An 8,882-nucleotide genomic window follows, 5' to 3' on the forward strand; every position below is an offset into this window, starting at 1 on the left:
AAAATTACAATGGTTTAGAACGTAGTGGGTTCCTCGCAAGTGCACTTGTATTGGTTGCCAAGGAAGCCCATAAGCGCATGATTCATTTCCTCAGAGTCTCACTCAGTAAAATAACAGTGATTTATAGCGTAGTGGGTTCCTCGCAAGTGCATTTGTATTGGTTGCGAAGGAAGCCCATAAGCGCATGATCCGTTTCCTCGGAGTCTCAGTAAGTTCTTCGCCCCCCCCCCCCGTCTCTCTCCCACGTCAACGTATGTTATACAGCATGACGGGAGAGGAAAATAGCGACCGGGCGTCAGCCAATGCAAATTACATAACTGGTGGGCCGTTTAAAGCTTCCAACCCATTACAAAGGGCTGAGCCATAATTCTTCATCGTCATCAGTCGTCGCGTCATCAAGGTGCACATAATGCCTTACAGACGTGTAGCTGGTGCCTCGCTTCTCCGCAGAATGACGAATAATGGCTTAGTAGGTGCTTCCCAACTTCACAAAACTTGTGATTTATAGCGTAGTGAGTACCTTTCTAGTGTACTTGTATTATAGCCCCAAGAGAGTTTATAACGGGCTTTAGAAATGCCGCTCTTCCAGCTTTCGCTGTGACTGTGCTGCGGTTTTGAATGAATGAATGAATGAAACTTTATTTTCACGAATAGATATATGCAATTACAGGGATGATTCGGACCGATAGCCTAAAGTGGCTAGTGGCCGGTCCAATACAATGTGCAACATAAAAAAAAATGTACAGGTCAGCTTTGAAATAACAAACAAAAGCAATCATATAAATACAGACAACACAGGAATACATTTTTTTCCTGCAGACATGCATACTTATTAGCTTGCAACTAGCTTGCTATACATAGGCACTTGTTAAAAAAACAATACAATAAAAAATCGAATCAAACACACACATGCTTACATGTCTTGACTCCACAGAAAAAATGATTTACATGCCATGCTGAAATTACGTGCCGTTTTAATCTCTAGGGGGACCGTGTTCCATATCTTTGTTCCATTAAACTGTATTAGTCTTTCTCCGTAAACATTAAAACATTTGGGCAGATTGAAATTACTATTCGAAGCATGTCGCGTATTGCGTTTAGGAATTGAAAAAAGATCAGCAGGCAAAGGTGAATTTCTATTAATTATGTTATTTACTGAAACGGCAATTTTGTAGTCGCGCAACATCGGAACCGAGAGAATGCGTTGTGATTGGAAAATATTACCTACTGATTCACCTTGGCTTATGATTTTCAGTGTACGCTTTTGAAGTCGTTCAAGAGTTTTTAGATAAGTGTTGTACGTCACACCCCACGATTCCAGACAGTAACCTATGTGACAGTGACACAATGAAAAGTAGAGTGTGCGAAGTATAGCTTGTGGAAAATATTGGCGAGCTTTTATTAGAGAATAGCAGCCATAGGCTACCTTTGCGCACCTTAGCGCAGGCCTGACGTTTTTGCGCTCGCTTCAGTTTTCAATGAATGTGTTCATCACAGTGCAATACATCTCGATAAGAGAGCGGTCAGCAAGCGGAAAATTCGGGGCACTGGAATTCACTTGGCACAGAAAGCAGCGAAACAGACTAAAAATGGTGCGGCCGTATTTTAGCTGACTAACTGAATGAAACCGCTTTTCCATAGCGACGAATGTGCATGCCCGCTTTTTAGCAGCGAAGCTCTTCGCAGTCGACCGTTGGCCGTGAGCCTTCGTAACGCAGAGAACCAGTGCTTGAAACGGTGCTTGCGTGCAACGCAGCCGTGATAGTGATGTCCATTTTGGACGAGTGGCCGGGTGTAATGCGCCACCACGGCCGCACTGGAACGCTGACGTAGCGTTCCAGCACGGTCGCGAATACGCATATCGTCGCACGGGATCCACATGGTTTGGTATAAGGGGCCCGTGCGTGCATTGACTTCGTCTTTGCAAACCATAAACACGATTACCTGAAGCCAATAATAATGCCATTGACAGTACATAACAGTGAGCACAAGGCTGTTATTTCCAAGTGCAAATGGCGTCGCTAGCCTGTTCTAGCCGATCAAGGAACGGAGGAGATGAAGTCAACGCCGCGCAACACATACAAAAAAGGCGCAACGTGGGAGAAGACCAGAAGATGCGCACGGAGCACGACGATGAAGAAGATCACCAGATGCAATAATACAGTGAAGCACTACTACTACTATCACATAGCTTAACATAGAGTAACAAATAAAGAACAATGATACACTGCAGAAATTCTTACAAAATCCTTGTAAAACAGAGAAATGCATTCCCTTATGAAAATGACTGTTGATTTTCCATTGCCGGAGTATTATCGAATTATTGACTTTATTGTTTATCAATGATTCCGCAATACTCATTGACTTGCTTCAATACTTCGTCAACAACATTTCTGTTGAGCAGTTCGCAATAAAACTGTCATTGACTCATTTCTATCGAAATACCGTTGAGGGAATATTTCGTCAACAATAATTCTGTTGAGCACTTGGCAATAAATATTGCATTGACTCATTTCAATCGAAATACCATTGAGGGAATATTTCCTCAATAATAATTCTGTTGACCATTTTGCAATAAAAATTTCATTGACTCATTTTTATCGAAATACCATTGAGGACATAATTCGCAAACAATATTTCTGTTGACCATTTTGCAATAAAAATTTTATTGACTCATTTCTATCGAAATACCATTGAGGACATAATTCGTAAACAATATTTCTCTTGAGCACTTTGCAATAGAAATTTCATTGACGCAATTATTTTGAAATACAATTGAGGAAATATCTCACTAACAGTATTTCTGTTGAGTATAGTTTGGAATAAAAATGTCATTGACGCAATTATGTCGAAATACCATCGAGGCATTATTCACTGCCAGTGGAACTTGGTGCAATCATTGCCTCATAAATTTTGATACTGCATGCAGGTCAGTCCAAAACACACACACACACACACACACACACACACACACGCGCGCGCACGCACGCAGGCACGCACGCGCACGCACGCACGCACGCACGCACACACACACACACACACACACACACACACACACACACACACACACACACACACACACACACACGCGCGCGAGCGCACACATGCAAATACACACACGCACGCGCAAACACACGCGCACATGCGCGTGCGCACTGGTCAAAGTTCTGACTGACGAAGGCTGTGCCACGGCCAAAACGTTCACAAACCAGTAAAATGCACGCAATTTTCGTAAGTACGCCCTTTCATTTCTCCAACCATATGTGTACCGGATCTACAGAACTTCCTCGTACCCTTACCTTTGAAACCCCACGTTTCTTTTGTGAACACTCTTCGCAGTGCTCTCTTCTCGACCGATCCTTTATTGTAAAACCACGGCCGGTCTGGAGGCGCGCGCTCTCTCCGCCCCGCCCGCCCCCCTCAATCCGCCCGCCACATGGTTACACCTGTGATGTGTGTGTCGTTCATTCTCATCGTAATTTACCACTAATGCCCTATTTACCCACCCGAGAAGAGATTTTTTTTTTTGCGCGGGTTCTTTGACTCTAACCCTCCTGGGATCAATGATGCTATAAAAACGCATCGAAACTTGTAAATCTTGTCTTGTATTTATAGATCGCACTTTTAACGAACACAGTAACTCACAAAAGAAACTAATATAACTGCAAGGACCGTATGGTCTTTCCGCCTTCGTTTGTCCATTGCCAAGGACAACGTATTTTATGGAATACTGCAAAGCGCAATGTCGAAGCGGGATAACGGTCACGCACAGGAAAACAGCCTCTTTCAAGACATAAATAGTGGAATTCAGTGCAGTATTGCTGTTTCTGTTACTATTCAGTATACACAGTACGTTGGCTTTCTTTTCGAATATAAACGAACTTAGTTTGTTAAACTACTGTTTTGTCGATTAGCTGTCGCCTTTCAACAAATAAGTATTTTCTCCTGCTTTTATTACGACGACGTGCAATGTACTTTTGAATAGTGTTTAAATGGGCAGTTTCAAATTGATAGTAACTTGCTTACATGCCCAACTTAGAATATATCAATTAAGGCTAACAAAGTACATCAATAAGAAAGAAGCTGCAGCTGAATCACACTAAGGGCGAGGCATTGATGGTACCATTGGTTCGTTGCTCAATACGAAGAGGCAGGCACGTAGAAACGATTTTTTTTCGAGGGGGGGGGGCTTGCTACGTGCCTGCGAAGAGGTATTAAGTAGCACAGTGAACACTTGTTGTCAAAAGGCCCCGGTTTTCGACGTGCTTTTGTTTTGCACACGCACGGACGTGCACACTTAGCCAACCGTAAAGACAGCAGCTGTTACTTTTAGCAGTAATTAAAACGCACCACTCGTGTACAGATGCTGTATATTTTTAAACAGCAAAAGCGCAGTAGTAGTAGTAGTAGTAGTAGTAAGAACCGAACAGACGCGGTTGACACGTTGCGGCCGCCCGATTGTACAGTACAGTACAGGCGCGCGTCCGAGAAAGAAGTGGTGAACAAGCCATGGCCTCTAAGATTGCGTGCCGGCGTATCGGAGGCCATGAACAGGGAGATGCAGTAGACGGAAGGGAGAGAGAGTTGCCGCAACTCAGTTCAAGGATTCAAATCGCCCGCTGAGCGAGAGAGCCAATCAGTTCAAACCGAAGAACGCGCACGCGCAGAGACGTCAGTGAACACGTGACGTGGTTCAAACGGGTTCCGTTGAAAGGCTGCCTGCGCTCGCTGCGAACGAAGTGGTGTTTCGCGCATCTATTTTTACCGTGTTTATCAATATTACGTGCGGTTATCGTTGTTGAATGAACACGTACTACTTACATCGCGTGACGGGACGTTCGGGTCGTTGTTTGACATGGAATCGACGGCGGCGATGCGTCGTCGCGGCACCAACCAACGGACGCGAGCTTTGAACAAGATCGCAAGCGCGGGCCGTTTGACGAGACAGTCGCCGCAGCGGATACAACACCTCGGTGAGTTCAAGAATATTACCAAATTGCGTTACTGAGTTACCTTAGTGCATGGAAAACTTTTATGCAGGTAAGAGTGCCTGGGCGGGCGGCCAGTTACCACAGAAGGGATGCTGCGCAAGAGCAAGGGCCTGCTAAAAAAGTATGCATTGTGCTAGTATCGCTGCTTTCTGTGCTCTTCGTTATACCTTTCTATGGAGCGGTTGCCGTGTGCGTTGATTACAGTTGAAAACAAGCTGAAGAATGCGCGTTCCATTACGGGATTCTGTGCTCCTGCCACGCACGCCTTGTGTTGTTGAGCCGTTATAACTCAGCTGCACGAGATCGTCGCTTGGAGCGACTTGCACATTGCCTTGTCGCCGTAAATGTGGGTCCGCTTTTAAACATACTGGTCGTTCCACACCCTTTCTGTGGTGTAAATGCGCAAGGTCGCGGCTCGTAGCACCTAGATGTGTGCTGGATGCCCATTTGAAGCAATGCATTTGTGTGAATCACGCTATGGATACTGGTAGTAACAGGACGTACACACATCAAACTTAACGGGAAGTCGCACAGCATGCATGTAGTGTGTGTCTTTTCTTTTTGGACATTACATATTTTTTATAAACGTTGTGTGACAGTCAGGCTCCTGTCATTTTCGCTCATGAACTTGAAGTCGAGGCGGAAATACTTTGCCGCAAGCAAAATTACATTTACGCTGTTAATTAACAACTCGTTCATCCACTTTTAAATTATTTAGGGAGGTAGTTTATATTAAAAAGATATTGTGCGTGCCAAGTTGTGGCAGGCCGTTTTTTTTTTTTTTGAAATCGCGAGAGTTGCACGTTATCCGAGATATTCAACTTCCAATTTTAAGGTTGATATCGAAACTGGCGCGGGACACGCGGCGTGTCTGAACTGCACGTGACAAGGAAGGGACGACATTTCAAGCAAAACTTGGTATGTGCTAAATTGTCATGCACCACAACTTTCTAATATAAACAACTTCACTCAAGTCAGCAATTAAAAAGTAGGTAATGAGTGCTTGATATTTAGTGTCAGTTCAATTAAGCTTATTAACAATTACATGCTCTTTTTGTTGCTGTGTTTGTGTGATAAAAATTGGGTCAGATATCTGACATGCCATTTCATATTTTCTTTGATGAACCATACACATTCTAATACAAATTCTTGTAACAGGGAATAGCACCATTGCAAAAGCTTCTTATCCCAAATGGTAAATGGTTTATTAGGCTGCGCTGGTGCATTGAAACACTACTTGATTGTGTTGTACTGTATAGTTCTTGTTTTCCTTCGTGCTTTGCTAAAGAAAGAGGAAATTGAAAGGGGGTTCTTATTTGCAGGATGCACAACTAAGATCTAGAATTCAGTGAAACTGGTGACAATGCTGCTTTAGTTTATGAAGTAATTAATTAGAGAACGCGATTTCTGATATCTGTATACGTGTTTGCAGATCACAGTGAGGTTACTGGTTCTCAGGCGTGATTACAGCACTGAGAAATTGAACAAACTAAAAAAAAATGGAATAGATCAAGGGGCTCAGTTTTTTTGTTCGACAAAACCTGATGAAGCCAAGGCAGGTATAGGGGAGATTATTTGTAGTTTTTAAAAGTAGTGTAGTAATTATGACATAAAGAGGAAATAATGTAGACAAAAATACAAACATTCTGCTGCCAGGGCCTGAACCTACAACAAAGTGTTGCATCTCATACTCCACCACTCTAGCTACGACATAGTCGTTCTCTCATCCACCCCACTGGGCACTTCTGTGTGTGTAATCCTGGCAGTGCCACACCAGCATTCGTAGTCATGCTGGTGTCGCATAGCCCGTGAAATCTACGAGCTGGTAGCTGATCAATAAACCGTCATGTGCTACCTGAGGACATCAAGTTTGCTGGCACGAGGCCCTCGCTATTAAAGAACAAAAGAACGGGAGTGGATCAAGGGCTCATTAAATTGAACAGGCACTTCTAGTGCAAAGGACCAGGTCTGCACATGAATGGACTTTAGTACAGCAAGGATAGTTGTTTCAGAGAGAGGAAAATTGGGCATGTTGCTAAAGCGTGCCCACGATTTAATGAAAGTAAGAACAGCAGAGGGACAGAAAAACTGACACAGTGCTCAATCTTTTCTGTCCCGTCTGGCATTCTTGCTCTTTTACTGAATCTTAAGCTTTTTTGAAATCTCCACATTCATGATGTCATACAATAAATGGGCTCATTGTCATCCATTCTGCAAATTGACCACACGTATATTTATTTAATATTTTGGTGGGAGTACTCCTGGAGTTTTCTTGTGTTCAAATTACCTATATGGCAAGCTGTATATCTCACCCTTTTGTAATACACAATTGTAGGAAAAATTCGACACCCAATGCAAATTACAATTATTTGCAGTGACCCACTACTACTCTAATACTTGTTCTTAATGCATCCTGGGCCTATTTTCGAGGACAATTTTGGTATATAATGAATGATATGCCTGTGTTAAGCCATCATGCTTAATATTACTACTTCTGTACTGTAAGGACTCTGTGCGCAAGTTGACGGAACTTTTTGTTATCTGTTATGCATGTATCCAGCATAGACAGCTGCTCAAGAGACAAGTGGTGGACAGCTTGCTGTGAAAGGTGGAAGCATTCTTCCTGCAAGTCTGGACAAGGCCATATTAAATGGTATTTATTTGTTTCCATCACTACAAATCGACAGTTTAGACCTTTTCAATTGAGAGACTTATTGCTCCTATATTGTGAGCAACTCCAAGACAGGAAACAATATGTAATAGCAAGTGCATGTCATATACATGTTCCACTTGGCCATTCATGCTTGTGGCCACCTGCTTCTGGTAGGATGTGCTGAAAAAATATGTTGTCAGCTACCTGCACAGCGCCATAGCAGGATATCTCACTGTTTGAGGAAACTTGGGACATCTATGCGAGGCAGAATTAAATTGATTTTCAGAGTTTCATGATGAAGTAAAACTTGGTAAAACAAGTTGTAAGGTATGCATGCTTGTGTGTTAGAGTGCCGTCTTAGGCATTGTATTTGCCCTAACCAAGTTGTGCCAATGAACTGGCAGCGGACTATGGCATTCAAGTATTATTCTTTACATTTATGCGTAAAACAGCAATAACGAAGAGCAAGACTGGTAGAGCACAGCCAGAGTACTGACTACGAACTGAATGTTATTGGTAAAATCCAGCAATATATTGCAGTTTCAAAAAGTAATTTTCACAGAGGAAAGGAAAAAAGGGACACATGAGGTGTCTTATCATTGAGCAATGTTACTTCTGCTGCCATATCTATTAATGGTGTGCCGACTATCTTGTCACCAGATGAAGCAAATTTTTGCATGCACGCTCCTTGTACTGTAATGCTCAGTGACTTCCATATTCTTTTTTACATCGTTTGGCCCCTGCCACGGTGGTCTAGTGGTTATGGCGCCCGACTGCTGGCACGAAGTTTGCGGGATCGAATCCCGGTCGCGGCGGCTGCATTTTCGATGGAGGCGAAAATGTTTGAGGCCCGTGTACTTAGATTTAGGTGCACGTTAAAGAACCCCAGGTGTTCGAAATTTCCGGAGTCCTCCACTACGGCATCTCTCATAATCATATCGTGGTTTTGGGTCGTTAAACCCCGGATATTATGACATTTTTTGCGCGTTCCATAGCTTGGGCGTTAACATTGTCCCGTCTGCTGTTTAAAACTTCACTACAAGCTAATAGGATATTGTATTCCGGATGAGTTATTCGATGTCCTGTGTGATTGGTGGTTCCCTTATATTTGCATGTGATGTTTGGTGCTTGTTTGCCAGTAAGCACCTAGCCCATTTATAACACGCCATCAATCAACTTCGCTGCTAAGTTAGGGAAAACGTGTTTAACTTTTTTCAACATGCTGACTAAATCAAACA

At 43.1% G+C, this 8,882-nt stretch overlaps 1 long non-coding RNA gene across 1 annotated transcript; it reads left to right on the forward strand.

Moving 5' to 3' along the window:
• Positions 1-4,840: 4,840 nt before the first annotated feature.
• Positions 4,841-7,584, forward strand: LOC125756474 (uncharacterized). The gene is made up of 3 exons (XR_007414532.1): positions 4,841-4,973; positions 5,041-5,112; positions 7,552-7,584. It is a non-coding gene; the product is annotated as an uncharacterized LOC125756474 (long non-coding RNA).
• Positions 7,585-8,882: the final 1,298 nt, after the last annotated feature.

This window comes from Rhipicephalus sanguineus, unplaced genomic scaffold, assembly GCF_013339695.2.
Source record: "Rhipicephalus sanguineus isolate Rsan-2018 unplaced genomic scaffold, BIME_Rsan_1.4 Seq10031, whole genome shotgun sequence".
Taxonomy (NCBI): Eukaryota; Metazoa; Arthropoda; class Arachnida; order Ixodida; family Ixodidae; genus Rhipicephalus; species Rhipicephalus sanguineus.